Source organism: Chionomys nivalis, chromosome 17 (genome assembly GCF_950005125.1).
Source record: "Chionomys nivalis chromosome 17, mChiNiv1.1, whole genome shotgun sequence".
In the NCBI taxonomy this organism is placed as follows: Eukaryota; Metazoa; Chordata; class Mammalia; order Rodentia; family Cricetidae; genus Chionomys; species Chionomys nivalis.
The window spans coordinates 45,353,061-45,373,258 of NC_080102.1; the positions used below are offsets into that span (position 1 = coordinate 45,353,061).

Sequence of the window (20,198 nt, forward strand, 5' to 3'; positions counted from 1 at the left end):
CTCTGATGGCCATGGACTATTCAGACCTCCTGTGCAGCAGCTCCACACTCTGAGATCTGGGTCACTATCATTCCTTGTGGTTCTTTCCTAGTAAGAGTGAAGGAAATTTCTAGAATCCCTAAAGTAGACTTTTTATCCTGTCACACTGTTCAGAGCCAGCTCTTATGCCCGTTTCTTCCAGCTGTTGCCCAGGCCAGTAGTCATCTGGACAGATGTGCTCAGCACTATGGCCTGGAGAGCATCAGGCTCCCTGTGGCTTTTTTTTTTTTTTTTTTTTTTATTTTTCGAGACAGGGTTTCTCCGTAGCTTTTGGTTCCTTTCCTGGAACTAGCTCTTGTAGACCAGGCTGGCCTTGAACTCCCTGAGATCCGCCTGCCTCTGCCTCCCGAGTGCTGGGATTAAAGGCATGCGCCACCACCGCCCGGCCTCCCTGTGGCTTTTGACTCTGGGCCACGGAGGTCTCATAGCATACCCAGTGTGGGCAGATGATGATCAACGTGCCATTACCTGTAAAATCTTGACGTACTCAAATTCAATCTCATGACAGTAAGGGAGGCCTCAACCCACATCCAGAGGCATGGGCAGCTGGAGAGTACACAGGTTTATCCAGCCTGCTATGTCTGAATAGACCCCATGTGTCCTCAGGATGTGACTGTTCCTCTACGCTCACCATTAAAAGGGAATGTTGAACCTGAGGCAGCATGGATACAGCCAGCCCCCTCCCCAAAAATGACTCCAGCGGATGGGGCGTTAATGACCTTGAAGAAAGACTGGCTTTGAATGATGCTCCGACACTTTCTCTTTCACATAATTTAGCTTCTGTTTAAAATCAAAAGCCTTCTCTTTTTTTACTTTATTAAGAGATAAATCTTTGTTTCTTCGCACTAGAAACAAGGACAGTAGCCCATGGTGGCTCTGACCTCTTCCTCTGCCTGAGCTCACTGGAGTAATCTTCTTCACGCTCTGGGGGCTCTGCTGCAAATTGCTACACCTCAAAGCCCCTGACCACTCACTGGCGGAGGAGGCAGAAGGCTGCCTCCCCTGTGACTGACACAAAGTAATTAGTTTGTGAAACTGCTTCTGTGTGACATGAGAGATTTACAAAAACAAAACAAAGCAAAATAAGGAACGGATAAACAAACTCTGGGATGGCTTCCTATGCAGGCAGCATCCCCTTAGCCCTCCTCCTTTCTAGGGCAGAGTCCCACAGAACCCTAGCGTGGAGGCAGAGATGGCAGAATATCATGTGTCTGGGCCTGGCTTTTCAAAGCACCAGGGAAACATAGCCCACAACCTTCTTCACTCTTAGGTTGTGTTCGTTTTGATTTTTGTTATTGTGTTTGTTTGTTTGTTTGTTTGTTTGTTTGTTTGTTTGTTTTTGCTCAAGATCCAATCCACGTGGGAGTCATCCTGTCTCGCTCCCAAGAATTAACCTGCCTCAATTTAACCAGCGCAAAGGAGGTCCAGAAAGTGAACACGGGTGCACTTCTGTAATTATCATATCCTTGAAACCTCAAACTGTACTACAAACATGGAGAAAGCATGTCCAAGTCTGGCAGAAGAGAGCAAGGCATGGCTCTCAAGGTAGGTATGAAGGAGCCCTCAGGAAGAGCAGAGAGTTACGCAGAGTCAGAAGAGGACAGTCCCCAGCTCCAAAGCCTGGGAGGCATAGGGCTTATCACAGTGACATCCAGAGAGTCCAGTGCTGTCCCAGATAAGGAGTCGGGCTTGGTGGCAGAACGATGCCTGTTCTGGCCCACTGTTCTCTCCCACTGAGGTTCTGAATATGGCGGTAGACCCTATAGGGAAATGTTCTCATGCATGGAATCAATAGTCACATACCTTCTTCCTTTCAGCCCACAGCCAACAGGGAGTCCATGGCCACCCACAGCATGGAAGGTTGGTACCTTACAGACAGAGGGCCTGGTACAGCCCAGGCCTTGAGCATCTCTGTCATCTGTGACTTTCGAAATGTGTGATTGGTGGGAATGCCAAAAAGGAAGGATATGAGATAAACATCAACAACTACCAAGAGAAAGCCCCATAAATCAGCAAACCTGCTGGAATGGCCTCCCTGGAGAACATTGGGAAAGCCCTCTACTCTCTAAGGTTCCCTAGAAGTTCACACAAGCCTGAAGGGTGAGGAGGAAAGGCTAGTCCGGTGCCAACCTGGGAAAGTCCGCTGATGCAGCAGCGAGTCTAACACAAGGCTGTGGTGTTGGCTCCACCAAATGTCACTTCAGTCTGCTACCTCTAACTGATTGCTTCTGGAAACTTTTGGCTGTGTAGCCAAAAGCTCTCACCATCACCATCTCATCTCCATCATAGACACCATCACCACCATGGTCACCACCTCCATTACCATCATCATCATCATCATTACCACAATCATCACAGCCCCCATCATAATCATAACTACCATGATCACCATCATCATTATTATATTTATCATTGGCATCACCTATATAGTCACCATCCTCCCATTTTGATCACCATCACCCTCATCTCCCTTTCCATGAGTCTTGAGGGAAATGACCTGATGCTCTTCAAACTGCTTTAACTCTCCTTAATCCTCAGTAAGAGCCTAGTCATGCAGGAAGCCAAAGCTCCAATATGTCAGGAGAGATCCCAGTCCCATCTCCAGTGGGGTCACAACTGACCACTCCTGCTGTGAGTTTGTATAAAGGTAACCTGCCCTTGAAGAGAAAAAGCTCGTGGCCACTTTTCTTGAAGGAAATACTCGGGAATGTCTCTAAGATACCATTCTGTGTTTGCATACTGCAGATCCCCAGGTACACGTTGTAGGGGTCAGGCTGAGGAAGAAGGTGGGCTGGAGGATGCTTTTACAGGACACAACAAAGAGACTAGTGTGGAAGAGCAGCTAACACAGAACCATTTCACTACAACAAGCAGAAAGTATGGTTTAGTGCACTAGAGTCCATTTCTACCTGAAATAAGGAAAATGGATGAAATTTTAAAAATCCGTTTTATTTTAGACATAGTATAGGTTTTCTTAAATGATTCCCCCATTACAAGTAAAGAGCCCTCACACCTTGATCCTTGTAGGATACATCTGTGGAGTTCATGGAACAGGTGGAGCGAACAGCAGATACCACTCAGACAGAGACTAGCACAAGCCCTGGTCCTCAAGGCTCCATGCAATCTTTGCAGACATCTACGCTCCATCTTATTCCTGTAGAGGCCTCTCCAGCACCTGTGCATGCATTCACACACATGCACACGCGCTCACACACATACACACACACACACACACACACACAGCACATTGTGTGGACAAGATGAGGAAGCAGTGCTATGAGGTTAAGCAAAGGCCTATACCATGCCCTGCAGAATGTGAACTTGTTCAAAACTAGAGTCACCATAGAGAAAACCAGGCAAGACATAAAGTCACACTGGGATACTGGAATAGAAAGGATTTTACTCCAATGTGACTGGTAAGCAAGGAAATTTACACAGAGACAAAGTCACAGGAATGATGAAGGTTGTGCTTTGGATGTGCTTCCAAAGCCAAGAAGAGGACCCAGGAGCAGTCAGCACTGCCAACCTGAAAGGGATTCAACCTAACATAACTTCAAATCTGTGTCCCGTGGATATGAAAGACACTCATTTCTATGGTCCAGTCTAGCCCTCATACATAGACTATGGTTCTCATCTCTGGGTCCTTAGTTAAGCACCTGAGGCAGCTATTCCAGATACACTCATAGCCACTGAGACAGGCCTCCAGCACGGACCAGGGTACCAGTCACCCATCACATCTCTCATTTCCATCAGTCCTCAGCCCATGGATTGTGGTAATACACAGCTTACAAAAAAAAAAAAAAAAAAAAAAAAAAAAGCCAGAACTGGAGATGCAGCTCCATGGTAGAGCACTCACCTCTGACGTTTGAGGCCCTAGGTTTAATCCCCAGCACATAAAAACCATGGAAAAGTCAATGGCACAATCAACCCTTCCCTCAATAGAGTCCTGTGCAACCAGAACAGTTCCCCCTGTGGAGACTGAATCAAACATTTCAGGGAGGCACCTTGACTCCCTGGACATCACACACTGGAGTGGAACAGTTATCAAAAGCAGAAATCCTGGCTCAAACCCCCACCTCAGCAGTGTGTGCTTGGTGATTTGCGCTGGATGTTGGCTGCAGGTCTTCATAGAGAATCCTGACTGTCCCAGTTTCCTAAGCATCTTTATCTCCACCTGGTGTCAAATCCTGTGAGATTCCCTTTCTGTGTGTACGGGGTAACGTGAGGACTCTTTCTACTTAATTTCCTTGTGGTGACAAATGACACTGATTTTGAAAGACAAAGCGAGTTTACTTCCTGAGATAAGCCCCACTTGTTTATAACATATTGTCATGAGAGGGACTGATTGGTTAGAATTCTGTTGAGCCCATCTGCACCAACTGAAGATGCCAGTCTTTGCCATCTTGAATGCCCTTCTCCTGTGTTGTTACTGATGTTCTACTGGCCTTAAAGAGAGAGTGGGCGCCCCACCTTGTCTTCTGAAAGACATTGTGTAGTGTTGGCATTATTTCCTCTTTAAATATAAGATAGAATTTTCTAACAGCCTCCTGGGACTGATTTTTCCTTTATAAATATAAATATATATATATATATTGTTATTTTTAGGCATTCAATTTCTTTCATCAAAACGGCACTATTTAAATTTTCTCCTTTTGCCTTGTGAAGATTTGAATAATATGTATTTTCAAAAGACTGCCTATCACAGCTCAGTCTTAGGATTCAATAGGAGAAATTGCTCCTGGTGCATTTTATTGAGGGGATTCATCACTGGCTGGAGTTCTTGTTTTCTCTTTTTTTACCCCTTTGTCCAGTTTACCAGTAATTTACATACTATGTGAATCTCTTCTTTAGATTTATTTATTTTTGCTTTATGTTTATGAGGATTTTTTTACAATTTTTATGGAACTTTCAAACAGGACATAAAAGATGGACCTCATATGTTTAAGAATTATTTATACATTCATTTATTTGTTTTAAACTTGGACCTCCCACACGCTAGGCAAACACTCTACCTTTAATCTTTACCACTAATCTTTAACTGCAGCCCTCTTTCCATTTTTTTACTATAATTTTTATTTATTATTGAAAATAGCTTTTATCATACAATATATTGACTATGATTTCCCTTTCCCCGATGCCTCTCAGATCCTGCCCAACTCTCCACCCACCCAAACCTGGACCCTTTCTTTCTCTCGCTCATTTCAACTCTCATCATGCAAAATGGCATCTAAAATAATAACAACAATAAAATAAGATAAATAAAAACAAACCGGAACAGGATGCGGCACACAAACTACCAGAAGAAAGAGCATAAGAAGCACACATAGATGCAGACACACACGTTCACACGCAGAGAGAAATTCCATAAAAACGCAATGTTAAAAACCGTAATATATGCAAAAGACCTATAAAGAAAAAAAAGAAAAAGAATGTCCAGGCAAGGCATTATGAGACAAGGAACCTCCAGAAATGCCATTGTGTTCGTTTGTGTTGGCTATCCACTGCTGGGCACAGGAATCTGTTTTTAAGGATACTTTGTATACCTAATGAGACTCCACTGAAAACTAATTTTTCCTTTGCAAGCAGTTATCACTTGGAGACAGCTTCTGGCTCAGGGATGGGAGCTTGTGTCCACTTCCCCTCTCAGTGCTGGGACCTCATCTGGCTTAGACCTGTGCAGGCCCTGTGCACAGTCTCTATGAGGTTATAAGTTCTTCAGTCTTCCTGTGTCGGAAGGCCTTGTTTCTTCATGTTCTCCTTCTCCACTGGCTCTTGCAATCTTTCTGCCTCCTCTTCCTAAAGGTTTCCTTAACCCTGGGAAGGGATGGGATAGAAAGTTCTCTCACTCTCTGCAGTATTGTCATATTGTGGGTCTCTGTTTTGCTCCCATCTCTGGCAGAAGCAAACTCCTCTGAAAAATAGTATCCGTTTCTTCTAGAGTTTTCCAATTTGGTGCAGTACAGGTCTTTTTCGAGTATATTTGTATGATTCTCTGCATTTTCTTGGAGTCTGTTGTTATGTCCCCTTTGCAGCTCTACTTCTGTTGATTTAAATCTTCTCTCTCCTTGTTTTATTAATTTGGATAAGGTTTTGCCAAACTTACTAATTTTCTCAAAGAAACTACTCTTTTATTTTTTTTTCAATGTTTCATTGATTCTTCATATTTTTGTTTTTTCCTATTTTATTGATTTTTAACCCTGAACTTGATTATTTCTTGTTGTCTGCTTCTTTTTGGTATCGTTTCTTCTTTTTGTTCTCAAGTGTCCAATTGTGTCATTAAAGAGAAAGCTCTCTGATTTTTTTGTGTAGGCACTTAGTGTTATGAATTTGCCTCTTTTGTGTCCCATAAGTTTGAGCATGTTTCATTTTCATTTTCATTCAATTCTAAAAAGTTTTTTATTTCCTTTTTAATTCTGTCTTGACATAGTTTTTATTCAATAGTGAGTTGTTCTGTTTCCATGAGTTTGTAAGCTTTCTGATTTATTTCCCACTGTTGTTGATATCCACCTTTAATCTCTGGCAGTCAGATAGAGTGCAGGAAGTTATTTTAATTTTCTTGTATCTGTTGAGACTTGCTTTGTGTTCAGGAATGAAGTCAACTTTGGGAAAAAAAAATCCATGAGGTGCTGGGAAGAAGGTATATTTTTTTTTTTACTTGAGTGAAATGTTCTGTAAATATCTGTTAGGTTCATTTGGTTTATGACATCAGTTAGCTCCAGAATTTGTTTACTTTCTGTCTGGATGACCTTTCTATTAGCAAGAGTTGGGTACTGAAGTGTGTGAGATTCAATATATGATTTTTAACTGTAAAAGTGTTTCTTCTGTAAACTTAGCTGTCCTTGTGTTTGGTGCATGCATATTTAGAATTGCAATATCTTGTTGGTGGATTTTTCCTTTAATGGGTACATAATATCCTTCCCTATTTCTTCTGTTTAGTTTTGGTTTGAAGTCTTTTTTTGTCATATTTAAGTGAATACACTGGCTTGTTTCTTGGGTCCATTTGCTTGGAATAACTTTTCCATTCTTTTACTTTGAGGTTATGGTTATCCTTGATGTTAAGGTGTGTTTCTTGGATACAGTCAAAGCATAGATTCTGTTTTTTAATCCGAGCTGTTAATCTGTATCTTGCTGGAGAATTGAGATCATTGATGTTGAAGGTTATCAATGAGCAATGTTTGTTAATTCCTGCTGTTTTGTTGTGGTGATGTGGGTTTATTTTTTCTTCTTTTTATCTATTGTTCTGGGATTATTTATTGTCTAAGTTAGGGTTTCTATTGCTGTGAAGAGACACCATGGCCACAGCAACTCTTATAAAGTAAAACATTTAAATGGAGTGGATAACTTACAGTTTCAGAGGTTCAGTCCATTATCATCATGACAGGGAGCATGGCACCATGCAGGCAGACTTGGCTCTGGAGTATTCTGTTCATGAGACTTACCTGTGAGGTTTTTGTTTGACTTCCTAAATCTTCCATTTCTAATTTTCCCTCAGTTTGGGTTTTCTCTAATGATTTAACTCTACTCTCAGGTCTTGAAGTATTTTCCTCCTCTCGTCCCTCTGCTTGTGTTTTCATAGATATCATTAACAGATGTGTTCAGTTGCTCTTTGAGGCCCTGAACATATTCGCAATAGCTATTTTAGGTCCTTGTCTTTTGCTTCAGCTGTACAGCACTTCTCAGGGCCTATTGTAGGGTCGGCACTCACTGTGTCTCTGCTGTATCCGCATGCTCTATAAACTGTTTAAAGAGGGCCCTACAATCTCCAACTTTGACTTTAAACTTTTCTACTTCTCCCCTTATTCTATTTTTGTTTTCTTGTATTTGAAATATTTAGACAGGGTTTCTCTGTGGTTTTGGAGCCTGTTCTGGAACTAGCTCTTGTAGACCAGGCTGGTCTCGAACTCACAGAGGTCCGCCTGTCTCTGCCTCCCAAGTGCTGGGATTAAAGGCATGCGCCACCACCGCCTGGCTGTTGTTGTGTTTTTACACATAGAGGAACCCTTCTTCCTTCTGTCACCTGAGGCTGTGATATCCTTTCTACAGAACACAGCAAAAAGACACAATCTTGGAAGCAAAAAGAACTCTTCACGGTACCCTGAATCTGCTAGCACCTTGACCTTGAACTCCCATCCTCAAAACTGTGTGAAGTAAATGCTTCCTTTCTACACATTACCTTGGTAAGGTGTTTTACAATAGCGGCACACAACAGACTAAGGTGGGTAGCGTTAACATGAAGAAGACAGTACAAATCCAGGTAAGGAAAGAAAGCGCCACCAGGGGCGGGACTTCCTACAGTGATTCGGGTATGACTGACAGAGTAGTGGGAGAGTCGAGTGTGGTATAGGAAGGGCTCCTTGGGGTGGGACATGCGGACTGTGACCTGTCATGGCAGGTTTGTGCAGAGTCCCGAGAGGGAGAGGGCAGAAGGAGATCATCACGGTTGGGTGGGGTAAGCAAGAGGGGAGGGCAATCCCCAGTGACTTTAAGGTTAGCAGAAGTCATGATAGGAGACAGAAACGGGCACATAGTCAGCAAAAGGAAATGGCATGCCCGGGTGAAAGAGGCTTCTGGCACACTTTGAAATGTCTTAATTGATATAACACCAAATTTGGGGAGGGATTAGCCACAGCTTGTGGACGTCTTCTCTTGGATTAACTCTCTACTCACAGCTCAGGCCTAGGGACACTAAGTAAAAGCTTTCACAGTTGCTCCTGGGATAATATCTTCTATAGTAGGTTAGCTTGGAGCAGAAATTTTATTGCTGCTTTATAAAGTCTTTAAAATGGCATCTCCATAGAAGCGCTTGACGGTAGCCCCCAGATTGGTGCAAGCATAATTGCACAACCCCAGTCTCACGGCGAGGGCATCTTAGAGTCGGGAAGAAGCTGTTCCCTAAGCTGCTATTTTCATTTCTCTTTAAATAAATGTTTATGTGTCTCATGAAGCAGGTTCCCATGCAAATTTTCACATTTTTAGCTGTAGAAGATAAACCGTGAGGAATCAGGACACAGGCAGTGGGTGCCAGGTCACTGCTGAGTCAGAGCAAGGGGGCTTAATCACTGTGCAGTACTTCTGTGCCGCTGCCAACACCAGCTCTGAACTGAACTCAGGAAGACAGGAGTCTGGGGAGACAGGAGCACATCAGAAAAGAGGATGGTGACAGAGGGCATCAGGCATCCAATAAGAGGAACCAAGACACCTTCTTAATACCCCGTAAGAGATATGGGTGACTTTAATGAGATCACAAGTATACTTTTGCCCTTAATGAGTCCTGAGAGTTTGGCATCACGAGTCCATTATTACTGATAATTTGGGGAACTATAGATGACTCTCTGTGGCCTTCCAAGTTCCCAGTTTTCTCAAAGAAATCTGCTTTCTTTTATGTCATCGCCGTCACAGCATCCTTATCACTGACATTAACCTCGCTGATGCCAGCATCCTCATCACCAGCCTTACCACCATCAACATCAGGCAGTATCCCAGAACCAGGAGAACCAGGTCAGCTTGTGCAGCGTGTGGCTCTCAACCCTGAGCCTGAACAAGGTTTGTTCACATGTGTGTCCCCAAGGCCTTCACATGGTGCCCACTGCGGACAGATGCTGAGTGAGACATAAAGGTCACCTTTAATGGAGGCCTCGATCTGCTCACAAAGACACCACACCTGGAAAACCACTTGCAGAGGCTCGAGATGCAGCCATTCATACACAGCTGCCCTGTGATACACTGCTCGTGTGAGCCTTGCACACACAGGCCTCCGCTCTCATGCCAACCCCTTTGGTGCAGACCCAGCCCCATAGGGAGCTTTCTGATCCCACTGCTGAAGATAAAACTTAAGTCCCCATGTGTGCCAAATACAGGACAAGGCAGCAATGGCTCCCCTCGACTCTCAGCCAGTTGTCTGGGAAGTATACAAGCAAATAAAGTGAGCTTTCAGAAGAAAAATGCAAGCCTACAGCTGTGCATTTTCAAACCCTGGAGATGTAGTCATGGGGGCTGCGGGTGTGGGGGGAGCCTGGTTCTGGCCATACTAACAGGTGGTGTAGTTCAGAGGTCACTGTGGGGTCACAGCCTGATAGAACTCAGGGCGGGTCACAAGCCATTCCACCTGGGAGCCAGGAGACCACGGGGTGACTATCACCCCATCAGCTGCTTTCCTTATCCCCAGGGGTGATTACATCAGTTCCCACTTCCACAGAGGCTGGTGGGAATGGGCACCCCACGATGCTTCAGGCACACCAGTGTGGACGCATGCCAGAGATCAGGTTCTCAGACAAACTTATAAGTTGGTTCTGTTGTCAACAAGCTTGTACAAAACAGAAGAAAAGTGGATGTTTGTGCTGTGTTCATCTTATTTCTTTCCTGTTGTTGCTGTTGCTGCTGCTGCTGTTTTCATTAACTTATTATTCACAAAGAAGTCACCGCACATCAACAGGGGCTTCTTGCTGATGAAGGGCCCCGTTACCCCAACACATCATCCCCACCCTTCAGTCTGACTGTGTGACAGCCTTGAGCTGTGGCTGGGGTTTGATGCCATTTTCCTGTCTCCTCTACACTGCACAGCCTGTCCTGAGGGTTGGGGGCTTAAAGATGGCAGCAAGAACCAAGGAGCTCTGCCGAGCGACGCTGGCTGCTTGGATTTAGTGTCATCCAGGAGGCTCGGGGAGCTCTGAGCTAAAGGTCACTCTCAGTTCTCCCTCCACCTGGGATAAACGCAGACTAGGGTGACATCATCCCACCTCGATGACAAGAAGAACAGGTCGATCACAAAATTTAGCTTTTTCTGGCCATTCCTGTGCTGAGATCTCAGGGAAACTTGCATAAATAAAAGTATACAAATACAGGCTTCCCAGAGCACTGGTAGCCAGGAATGCACATCTCCAGGGTCACAGGCCTCCAGGGACACACTGGGGCCATGACAGAACCATGGGAAGGGAGGCAACCACCAAGGAATACAAAGAGATTCACGGATAACCTCAGCTAATAATGAAGGTTAGCTGTGACTATGGGATGGCTGGGTCCTCAGAGCCAGGTGGAGGCAACACTCATACCTGCGCTCCTCTCCAGCGAGCACAAGAGACACAGACAGGGTTAGATGATGGTTAATGTTATCAATCTAGAAGACTCTAAGTGCACCTAGAAGACACACATAGAAGGAGTCGACATGAGGAGAACACCCAGCCTTGACTTCTAACACCTGCTACCACCTGGAAACTTGAGCGTGTGCTGGGGTGAGACAGAAACTGGGGAACAGCAGAAAGAAGTGCAGGCTCGGATCATAGGGCCACAACACGGGGTGTACAGCATCACCCAGAGGCCAGGCCCCCCTCAAGGAGTGACTCAGCATCCACACTTCCTGGTTGGGAACCAGTTTGTAAAATAGAAATGGGAGGGGGCCCCAGAGATATAGTTCAGCTGGTAGAGTACCTGTATCGCATTTATGAAGTCCTGGGTTGGACCCCCAGAAACTCCTATACCAGGTATGGTGGGGCATGAAGGAGATCCCCGAATAGTGGGGACTTTCTCTCAGCCCAGGATTAGGCACGAACAACACCCAAACATCTATTTTCACGGAGAGATCCTTTATTAAGTGGGGAAGAAAAGTTAAAGTGGCTGCTTTCTGACTCAGGCAGAAAAACAGCAGCACATGGCCTTGCAGGTGTAGTTTTTAAGAGGAGGAAAAGGGGAGGTGTGTGTTAGAATGGACTAGGGTGTGGTGGTTAAGGAGGTAAGGAATGAGAGAGAAGGGGGAGGGGGTAAGGGAAAGGGGTATTTGTCTCAGGGGACGAAGGACTGTCTCTGGATAGAGAGGAGACAGACATGGTCCATAGTCAAATGGAAGTTTACAAAATCAAAGGGGGAAACCCCGTGTTAGGATGGGGAGTTTAATTTTAATTGGTCATGTTAATTGGGTTCTAGGTCATCCTTGGCCACATTTAATTTGTGGCGTATGGTTTCAAATGGTTCTAGTACATAATGGCAGAGCAAAGACGTGGCTGCAAGAACAGCTGGGAGCTCACATATTGAACCACAGGGAGGAGACAGAGAGTACACTAAGAAAGTCAGAAGTCTTTTGAAACTTCAAAACCCACCTCAAATGACACACCTCCTCCAAGAAGGCCACACCTCCCAATCCTTCCAGAACAGTTCCATCAACTGGGGACCACATATTCAAACATAAGATTCTATGGAGGCCATTTCATTTCAACAACCACACTAGGCATTTTCCACAAAGCAATAGGAAAAAGGCAGGTGAACCCAGACCCAGCCTTCCTAAGAACCACCATCCATGTTTGAATGATCTCAGGGAAGGCCATACCCTAGCCTGGTGCTGTCCCCAACACTGAGGGCATGGTGACACTGTTTCTGCACCAGAAGGATTGCCCACCCAACCCTGAGCTTCTGCTCAGCGTCTTTAGCAATCCACATCAGAGGTCTCTGTTCCCACCATCCATCCCAGAAGCTGGAAGCCCATGAAGAGATGTGGGAAAGTCATTTCCTCCTGGAGGCTGGAGGAGCTGGTCCACTCTTTCCCTACCTCTCTCCTCTGCTTATGGTCCCTTGGCTTCTAGCCAGGGCACTCCAATCTATGTGTCTGCCTTCACGTGGCCTTCTCTCTGCAGCTCATGTAAATAAAGTCATTTGTCATTGATTTAGGCCTCACCCACATCCATAATGATCTCATCTCGAGTCCCTTAACATAATTACCTCCCAAAGCTCCTTTTTCCCATGAAGGTCACATTCTCCAGTTCTGTGTGTTAGGTCTGCTCCTCGAGGGAGGAAGAAACAGAGGCCTTGAGGGCTCTGGGAAGAGTTCCCTAACATGTCAGCCAAAAGGAAACCAGTGGACCCACCCTGGTCCATCCTACTTCAAGGATACTAGAGGCTGGCTCTGGTGACCATTGGCCAACTAAAGTCTCATTGTGAAGACAACAGACTGGCCTCCTGGGACTGAATTCCAGCACAACTGGAAGAGTACGGCAAATTTCTAAAAATATCCACTTCTGGATATTCTGTAGGATACAGTTTAATTTGAGGAATGAATGTAATCTTGAAATATTAGAAGTTCTTTCATAACTAATGGTGTTGTTACCAATCAAAACTGAAATGACCACCTGCTTAGGCTACAAAACGAAGAAGACAAGCAAGGGACTACCAAGGTGGGGAGACCACAGCAGTTCTCACAGCTGAAGAACTGTAATCAAATCTGTATGTTCTAAGAGTCCACTTCGTTGGTTGAATTGATTCCTTGAGCTGATTCTCATTTAATCATTGGCTGTGTTAAGACCACCTGCAAAAGGAAGAAATGCCTCAAGAGGGAGCAACCTTCTAGATTCTCCCGTGGTGGGTCACTGGCTTTTGGAGGAAGGTTATTGCCTTGTGGGCAGTTTGATGGATGAATCATGAGTCAACCCAGCTGGGCCGTGTGCCCAGATATTGAGTCAAACATGATTCTAACTGTTTCTGTGAGTGCATATTTCTGGCTGAAATTAGCATTCATATCTGGTGTTTCCTCAAAGCCAGTGGTCCTCCGTGGGGCTATTGGGCCTCATATAGGCAATGGAGAGTAGACAGAATGGGCAGAACTATTTCAACAGAGATTCGGGGGTGCCAACACAACTCTTCAGTATGCTGCCTGTCCCGAAAATGCTGGACTCGCCACTATCATTCCTTCAAACACCCAAACATAGAACAGGCAGGTGGGTGTGGCCCAGCTGCCCATTCACATATCCTACATGTTCTGTTCTCTGGGCCTCTATGACTTTAACACAAGCAGAGAGGGCCCTCTGGAGGCTCAGAGCTCCCACCCGGCCCTCAGCGCCGCCTGGCCACCCACCTATAGCACATACATAGGAATTCAATGTGGGCAGCATCGAGGGAGAACCTATGTCTTGCAGGACATTCCCCAAAGTACCACTGTGGGTCGGTTGTGAGCAGAGGCCCCAGGCCTAAACGAGTTCACAGCAAGCCACTCTGTCTGGGCCCTTCATCTGGGGTGGCCGTGTTCCCTGATGCCTGTACCTGTCAGTTTTTGTCAACTTGACCCACAGTAGAGTCAAACTTGAGGGAAGAGGAACTCTCAACAGAGAAGATGTGCCCCCGGGCTAGCCTGTGGGCATTTTATTAATTGATCATTGATGTGGAAGGGCCCAGCCCACTGTGGGTGGTGTCATCTCTAAGTGATTCTGGGAGATATAAGAAAGTAAGTTAAGCAAGCCACAAGAGCAAGTCCATGAACATCCATTCTCTGTGGCCTCTGCTTCAGCTCCTGCCTCAGTATCCCTCCGTGATGGGCTGTGATGGGGACCAATAAGTTAAATAAACCCTTTCCTCACCAAGTTGCTTGCAGTCACGATGTTTGTCATGGCAATGAAAAGCAAGCTAGGACACCATCTGGCCCAGGACTGTCCTAAACGGTGCCTCAGGAGTAAATGAAACCTGGTTAACACAGCATTTCGTCCAGAGAACAAACCCCCATACATGGAGAAGTGTCCAAATGGTGAATTCAGGAACTAGGGTGAAGTGCTAACTAGATGTGTTTTATTGTGACTGTGTGACAGTTAATGGTCTAACGTCCGTGATTACGTGGATCTTTTTAACTCCAGGATGGCAGGAACTCCTATATGGCTCAAAGGGGAAACGGAGGCAGGGAGAGTGCAGTCTATACGAGGTTCACCTCTAGCGATGGGAGCTCCAGATCATGGGGTCCACATACTCCTAGGAGGCCCTTGCCAGGCACCTCCACCAGCTGCCTGGCTCCTCCCCTGCCCTAGGAGTCTCCTTCATCTGAGAGAGCCAGATGGGCCATCATGGCCCACTCCTGGCCAGGTTCTTGCCATCTGTCACAAAATCTAAATTCTGTGACACCAAGGTGACCAGCAGGGCCTGAAACCTCAGCATCTCCCTGGACAGTGTGTCGTGGGCCAACTGCTGGCATGTTTTCCAACTCCTCTGAAGCTTTGTTTCTGGGTGGTGCCGAACACGGTGCTACTGAGAGACCTATAGCGAGCAAACCTGGGAAGATGACCAGGGAGGGAGCAGGCCATGAGCCTCCAGCTTCTCTGAATCTTTCATCTGTCTGTGTCTTGATTCACTCCACATCACTGACTACTACGTATACAAACATTTGATGCTTGATCCATGATTTTTTTAATCTATGAAAGTTGTTTTGATACCGCAAGTTGAAATGAAATATTTCCCTTCTGAATTTAATGAAATGAAATATTTCCCTTCTGAATTCAATGAAATGCTTTTCTCACTTTGTGGTTTTCCACAAAAATCCCTACTGCGGGGAATTTCAAGGTAAAGTCTTGGCAAAGGAAAAGACCCAGGACGTTTCTGGAAATCAGGCAGAGGCCATTGAAGCTGGTGTGGCTGTCCAGGAGTTCAAGTTACATACAGGAAAGGGACCTGAGCTCTAGGGGCAATTGCCAAATCAGAGGCGACCTTGTGGCTGAAAAGGAAAGACAAGATTGCAAGTTTGTCTCCTTACCTTAGAGTCCTGGTCCAGGAGTTGGTGCTGAAATGACATCTTGATGGAAACTGTAGTTCTGGGTAGGGAGGATGCTGACCCCAGGAGCAGAACCAGCAGCAGGTCTATGGTTGAAGCCTGACCCTTAGAGAACAACCCAGCCTAGGAGCCATGCCTTGCTCACTGCCCAGCCCTCTCAGAGTCTATCCATCAGACCTTACAGAATATTCTGACTGCAGGGTAGGGCCTTCTTCCCTGAAGTCAGAATGATTGTTGAGATGGAAGGAGACTGGACCATACCTTGGAATCAACCTATGTGTTTCTGAAAGATCCCTGACCTTTCTTTCATATAAGGAGGGCACACCAAGCACTCAGTTCCATGTAGGTGAAAGAGGAAGTCCCACTGAGGTCAGATTTGGCATGTCTACAATGCGAAGTGTGTGTAGCCAGGGTTCCAGGTGACCTGTGACTCCCCAGATGCAAGCTCAGAGCCTGCACTTCAAAGAATGGGGCTGAGGGTGCCCTGAGAAGCATTGAGGCAACACTGCTGGGCCTCTAAACCCTAGACTGTGGGAAGCCAGAAGAGACACAGGATAGGGGACATCAGCAGCAGCTGCCCTCCTGGAAAATGTTGCTGTTTTACAGAAATACACCTGCCAAGCCCTGTGGAAACGTCGGAGCCAGGCCGAGCCTTCTCCGAGACTTTGATAGGTTCTCTGACTGCAGCCTGAGTGTCGCTCAAACTGTGTGCCCAGTCAACAGGGTGCCGGTTCTGGACCATTCCTCCTCTGTCTACCAATGAGTGCCTCCATGACGTGCCACTGCCCAGACTGACGAGGACCCACCGGCCCAAGAGATTTATTAAACATCCAAACATAATTTTCCATTAACATTTCCTATTTTGGCATCTTAAAGAGAGTGGAAGTTGATTTCAGTTCAACATCCTGGGGGGAAATTAGCTCGTTTTGCTAGCGTGTCTCGATAATTGCAGTGACACCAAGGTTAATTGCTTAATCTGGACTGCCACGGTGCGGGCTGAGAATTCCCTGCACAATCTGGGCTATAATTAGTGCCAGGGCGGTGGTATTTGGAAGCCGGAACAGCAGACCCAGGCAAGGTGATTGTGGCTGTGACAGAGGGGAGGCTGTGGGCGGCCCCTCCCTGGCCCGGCAGCCTTGCAACGCCTGGAGATGTATCTTTACAGGCCACAGAAAGTGACAGGCTGCCCGACTGCATCTGCTTCTGTTTGGGGCAAACCGAGGACATGAAACTGTCTCTAAGTCCCTTCTATTCATTGCCTTTCACTCTAGATAGTGGTGGCCTGGGCCCAGAGACCAGGATACCCCGTGGAAATTAGCAGACAAGTGACAAGGGCCTACTCACAGCGGATACTGCTCTCTAGCCAACACTGCAGACACGTGCTGAGGCTTATCACACGATTACAGTATAAAAGAATGACCACCTCAGGAGGCTGGGCTGGGGGGCGGGGTTAGTGGGGATATCACAAGTGCAAGGCCTGCCTGCACTAAAGCGTGAGTTCAAGGCCAGCCTGGGAAGCTTAGTAAGAAATAAAAATGGGCTGGGGATAGAGCTCAGTGATAGAATACTTATCCAGCATGCAATGGATTCGGTTCCCAGTACTGCAAAACTACATGCATACATACATACATACATGCATACATACATACATACATACACACATGCACACATACATGCATGCATGCATACATGCACATACATGCATACATACACACATATACATACATACGTGCATACATGCACGTAGATACATACATACATGCGTACATGCGTACATGCATGCATGGCTAAGCTGACACTAGGATCAGCTGCCAGTGGCCTCTGAGACTCAGGCTGAGCTGCCACATTTGAGAACCATTCACTCCCACTCCAAAGGGACATAGAAGATGGAAGAAGCCATTCTAGGACATTCCAGGAGATGCCCAGTAGCCTGGACACCATCCCCTCCAGCCCTAAGGTCATCTGACAACTCAAGTTCAAGAGTTGACTGACACCTCTCCTGTGTGGAGCGCAGCCAGCAGGAGGAGAGAGAGGCTCCTAGAATACTGCATTACCCTAGTATAATTGTCATTCCCAGGTTAAAAGATCTGCACAGTGCAACTTGCCCTTTGGAGGCCATTGCAAGCCTTTCTCATCCTTTGCTCTCACAAACAGCCTGGTGCTCCAGCTATGCTCCCCTGTGCCTACATTGCCCCTGTCCCTGACTTATCACCTTGCCGTAAGGCTGAACTGCCAGGAGCATCAGTGACTCCACACTCCAAGGGGAGCGGCAGAATGGGACCCCATCCTGCCTTGCTGCAGGCTTACCCCACCCATACAGGGAGCACAGCTACCATCAGCTCTGAATGGGAGGCAGAGTACAGTTAGCCTCACATATAGTTGTGTTTTTATAGTGATTTCCTCACAGAGTTTGAACCAAAAAGTTAATTTTTTAGTAGTTTCCATCACCTGATGACACGAAGTGTCACCAAGTTGTGCACAACAAAAATGCACCCCGGCAGGCACATATCTCTGACCCTTTAGCCAGTCCTTCCCTGCCTAGGCCCTCTTGTGTTTTCCTGGGAGTGTCTGTACCACTCACCCTTCAGGCTCTGCATGTGCTCTGCTAGATTTGTAGGCATCTATTTATAGCAGCATGGTTAGGGTTTTTCTTCTTCTTCTTTTTAATTTCTGATTTGCAATTATGTATTGCTCATACACCAAAGTACAGGTGGTCTTTGAAAATTGACTTTGTACGCTGCAGTTTGCCTTAACTGTCATATTAGTCCAAAGCCAATCACCTCTCAGAATCGAGACCATTTCATTCCTTCCTTTCCAGACGGCCCATTTTCAGTCCCTCCTCCCCTATTGTGCTAGCTGTGTTTCTGGGAGGCTGTTGAGCAGCCTTTTTCTTGAGTCTCAGTTGTGATGATCACTGGAGATTTTCCCATAAGTACCAGCTGAGGGCTGAATGGTACCCCCAATCCACACACTGAAGCCCTTAGTCCCAATATGGCTGTTTAAAATGAATCTTTTGAGGAGGTGATATAAGTCCAATGAGGTCATAAGGATCAAGAGGGTGGGGAGTGCGGGGACAGGTAGGACAGGAAATGTTAAAGCAAGAGCTTTCCTGTCTCATTCACACACAGAGGAGAGGCCATGAGAGGCTGTGGCATAAAGACAGGAATCTCCAAGCCAGGAGCAGGCCTCTCCAGGAAACTGCCCTGCTGGCACCCTGGTTGTGAACCTTCAGCCTCCAGACTGTGAGAAATCAGGGCTGTCAAGTTCTGAGTATATGGTACCTTTGTCATTGTGGGCAGAGCTGAAGAAGGCAATGGCCTTTATCAGTTTATTCCTGTGTTGCTGAAGTTTTGTTTATTTGTTTTAGTTGGGGATTTTTGTTTTGTTTTACTTATATAAAATTTATACATGCTCTAATTATATGAAGTTTGAAATTTATCAAACGCTTTTTCAGTATCAGTTGAGATGGTCATGTGTGACCAGTTACCTTAGCTAATGATGTCATCTGGAGCCAATCTTGAATTCCAGATGAGCCCTCCACTGTACTTGGGCATCATCCTCTATACTTAAACACACCACGGGAGGAGTGTGGCCGTACTCTTCCGGCACCAGGCAGCTTTTCCGGTTTGGTCTTCAAGCGGGACGGCGCAGGCTTTAGGCTATTTGAAGGGTTTTTTCCAGACATCGATATCAGGCCAAATCACACAATTTATATCAACAATATGAATGATAAAATTAAAAAAGAAGAATTGAAGAGATCCCTGTATGCACTGTTTTCTCAGTTTGGACACGTGGTAGATATTGTGGCTTTAAAGACCATGAAGATGAGGGGGCAGGCTTTTGTTATATTTAAGGAACTGGGCTCATCCACAAATGCTTTGAGACAGATACAAGGATTTCCTTTTTATGGTAAACCAATGTGAATTCAGTATGCAAAAACAGATTCTGATATAATATCTAAAATGCGTGGGACTTTCGCTGACAAAGAAAAGAAAAAGGAAAAGAAGAAAGCTAAAACCATGGAACAGGCTGCAGCAGCTGCAAACAAAAAGCCTGGCCAGGGAACACCAAATTCAGCTAATACTCAAGGAAACGCAGCACCAAATCCTCAGGTCCCCGATTACCCTCCAAACCATATCCTATTCCTTAATAATTTGCCAGAAGAGACGAATGAGATGATGTTATCCATGCTGTTCAATCAGTTCCCTGGTTTCAAAGAAGTTCGCTTGGTACCTGGGAGGCATGATATTGCATTTGTAGAATTTAAAAATGATGGCAGGCTGGAGCTGCCAAAGATGCTTTGCAAGGGTTTAAGATCACACCATCTCATGCAATGAAGATTACCTATGCCAAGAAATAATCTTTGGAATGGCCGGTTTGAAAGGACTTGGTATTATTTATAGTGTTTGTTTGGATTACATTCGGTCAAATCATTTTAATGGTTGGAAGTGAAATTGAAGTTTGGGAGATAAAGTCACCTAATTTTTTTTTTTAGTTTTGATGAACTGTGAAATCTGAAGCCTTAATTTTGTATAATAAACTTTTATTTGTAAAAAGAACACGCATTCATATCCTACACACATGCATGCATGCACACACCATATCTTGCACACACTCCATACACCACAGTGATGAAAAGGACCATTGTCCC

General features: G+C 45.6%; 1 pseudogene; it reads left to right on the top strand.

Annotated features, from left to right (window-relative positions):
• Positions 1 to 19,988, top strand: part of LOC130888396 (U2 small nuclear ribonucleoprotein B''-like) — a 31,972-nt pseudogene extending 11,984 nt beyond the window's left edge.
• Positions 19,989 to 20,198: the final 210 nt, after the last annotated feature.